Genomic DNA, 3,070 nt, shown 5'->3' with positions numbered 1-3,070 from the left:
GGGGAGCTAGGACCAGTCCCTCCGCGGCAACTGGGCCTCCCGTTTGCCGCACGCAGCCCTCCCAGCTCCCCGGCCCGCCCTCGCTCCCGCCCGGCCCAGCCGCCGGAGGAGGGGCGGCCTCCCGCACCCGCCCGCGGGATCTCAGAGTCACCGCCCCCGGCGCCGGGCTGCAGCCGCCGCGCCCCGGGAGAGGACCGACTGCCTAGACCGCGGGTCCCGGGGCTCCCTAGGCCACGCCGATCACGGGAGGCCCCCGACTGCCTCCCAGAGCAAAGGGAGAAAAGGAGCTTAGCCCTCCGCTGCAGTCTCCGAGCAGCCCGCCAGGTGAGCGCCGGGACAGGTAGGGGACCCGGGTCAGGACCCAAACGTCAGTCCCATTCTCGCCCACAGCTGGGGCGCCCCGGGAAGGATTCCCGCGCCAGGCCCTACCCGGAGGGGCGGGTCCCTGAGAGTCCCATAACGCGCAGCGTCCCTTCCCCGGGCCCTCCCTCGGCCCGAGGCTCCTTTAAACCCAAAGTTATACAGATGCACGTTAGAAAGTCCCAAATCTGGAAGGGCTTTGCTTTGAACGTGGGTGTTCGAACGCCCAGGCCTCTCCACCCCTGGCGCGCGTCCGCGGAGGCTACCATCTAAAACCCCTGCCAAGCGCTGCAAACCAACACGTGGGCGCAACAGCCCGGGGAAGGCCTGGCCGCTTTTTACCGTTGCTTGATTTTCTGTCTTCTGGCCGTCAGTCCCTTCGCAGAATCTGTGAATCAGAAGCCTCGGAGGGCGGTTTCTTGATTTAGCTACTTGGGCACATTATGTGTTTCGCTATGGCCCCAACTCTCAATTTAAATTTTGTTCTGCCAAGTTACTTTTGCAATGTTCAGCGGTATGTTCTAAAGCTCTGTATACTGTCTCTTCGACTTTAGACAGCGTCTATTTACTCCATATTTTGAAAGACAAATATTACGGGAGTCTAGTTGTAAAATAAATAATACTTCTTTAAAAATGTTCCAGTAATACACGACACTCAGACACGTAGGACAGGACAGAGCTTTGCATGGAAAACAACCCGCCTTTAAACAACAGCCTCTCCCTCACCACCGCCCCCAACCCCTGTCGGCCAGATACATTTTTTTGTAACTACATTGCTTTTCAAAAATGGCAAAAAGTAACTCGTGATCGCTGGTGCCTTGTTTTTAACGTTTTCCACCTTTTGTTCCTTTGGTATCTATTTCCAAATCCTTAAAGCAGATTTTTGGATTGTTATTTCTTATTTCATCAACTTTTAGACGACGCGTCCATGGATCCCTTGCTAAAAATAGCAGACAACTTTAATCATCTCCATGGTTTTCCTCCTCCCTATATAATCACCTCCCTGTATAGTCAGGACATTACTTTTGGCTTCTCTATTGGCTACTTTTCTAACATAAAATATTTTTTTAACTTGAATTTATTGTTCCATTAAATATACCTAGTATCCGTTGACTCTCTCTCTTTTTTTTTTTTTTTTTTTTTTTTTTGAGACGGAGTCTCGCTCTGTCCCCGGGCTGGAGTGCAGTGGCCCGATCTCAGCTCACTGCAAGCTCCGCCTCCCGGGTTTACGCCATTCTCCTGCCTCAGCCTCCCGAGTAGCTGGGACTACAGGCGCTGCCACCGCGCCCGGCTAGTTTTTTGTATTTTTTAGTAGAGACGGGGTTTCACGGTGTTAGCCAGGATGGTCTCGATCTCCTGACCTCGTGATCCACCCGTCTCGGCCTCCCAAAGTGCTGGGATTACAGGCTTGAGCCACCGCGCCCGGCCATGACTCTCTTTTTGTAAGTCTTGGCTAAGGAACTTCTTTCTAAAAAATACATTTTTAGGCCGGGCGCCGGCGCGGTGGCTCACGCCTGTAATCCCAGCACTTTGGGAGGCCGAGGCCGGGAGATCACCTGAGGTCAGGAGTTAAAGACTAGTTAAAGACTAGCCTCGCCAAGATGAAACCCCATCTCTACTAAAAGTTCAAAAATTAGCCTGGCATGGTGGTGGGTGCCTGTAATCCCAGCTACTCAGGAGGCTGAGGAAGGAGAATCGCTTGAACCCTGGAGGTGGAGGTTGCAGTGAGCCAAGATTGCGCCATTTGCACTCCAGCCTGGGTGATAAGAGCGAGACTCTGTCTCCAAAAAAAAAAAAATACACACACACACACACACACACACACACACACACATATATATGTATTTGAGACCCCATCTCAGTCAAATCAAATCAAATCAAAACTGTGTTGCCCAGGCTGGAGTGCCGTGTCTTAATCATGGCTCACTGCAGCCTCGACCTCCTGGGCTCAAGAGATCCTCCCACCTCAGCCTCCTGAGTAACTGGGGCTACAGGTACATGCCCCCAAACCCCACTACTTTGTGTATTTTTTGTGGATACGGTTTTGCCATGTTACCCAGGCTGGTCTCGAACTCCTGGGCTCAAGCCATCCACTCATCTTGGCCATCAAAAGTCCTGGGATTACACGTGTGAGCCACCGGCGCCCAGACAAAAAGATAAATTTTTAAAATAACATTTTTGTATTTATGTAAATATTAATTTCTTCAATTCCAATCAAGTTCTACATATGGCTTACAAATCAGATAGAAAAGCTTGCCTTAATTTTTTTCTATAATAAAAGTAATAGAATATCTTTTAGAAAAATGGAAAACGAAGTGTTTTAGATTAAAAGAGATGAAACCTGCCACCCCCAATGGTGTTTGAGCCCCCATGGGGATCTTGTTAGGAGGAAGCAACCACAGAAGACCTGCTAGAGACAGTAGGGGAAATTGTTCATGGAGTGGGTGTTGACGGCAGAATGGATTTTTTTTTTTTTTTTTTGAGACGGAGTCTTGCTGTGTCGCCCAGGCTGGAGTGCAGTGGCACAATCTCGGCTTACTGCAAGCTCCGTCTCCCGGGTTCATGCCATTCTCCTGCCTCAGCCTCCCATGTAGCTGGGACTACAGGCGCCCACCACCGCACCTGGCTAATTTTTTGTATTTTTAGTAGAGACGGGGTTTCACCGTGTTAGCCAGGATGGTCTCGATCTCCTGACCTTGTGATCTGCCTG

At 51.0% G+C, this 3,070-nt stretch overlaps 1 protein-coding gene across 1 annotated transcript in view; it reads left to right on the top strand.

The window, feature by feature from the left end:
* The first annotated feature begins 98 nt into the window (after nt 1–98).
* The window catches only part of FBXO17 (F-box protein 17), a 50,602-nt gene continuing 47,630 nt past the window's right edge, over nt 99–3,070 (top strand). The window contains exon 1 of the mRNA XM_011973352.1: nt 99–324. The gene's annotated coding sequence lies outside the window, so the exon portion shown is untranslated. The remainder of the gene's footprint in view (nt 325–3,070) is intronic.

Source organism: Mandrillus leucophaeus, unplaced genomic scaffold (genome assembly GCF_000951045.1).
Source record: "Mandrillus leucophaeus isolate KB7577 unplaced genomic scaffold, Mleu.le_1.0 Scaffold137, whole genome shotgun sequence".
NCBI classification, from domain to species: domain Eukaryota; kingdom Metazoa; phylum Chordata; class Mammalia; order Primates; family Cercopithecidae; genus Mandrillus; species Mandrillus leucophaeus.
This window is presented reverse-complemented; position numbering and strand designations above follow the sequence as displayed.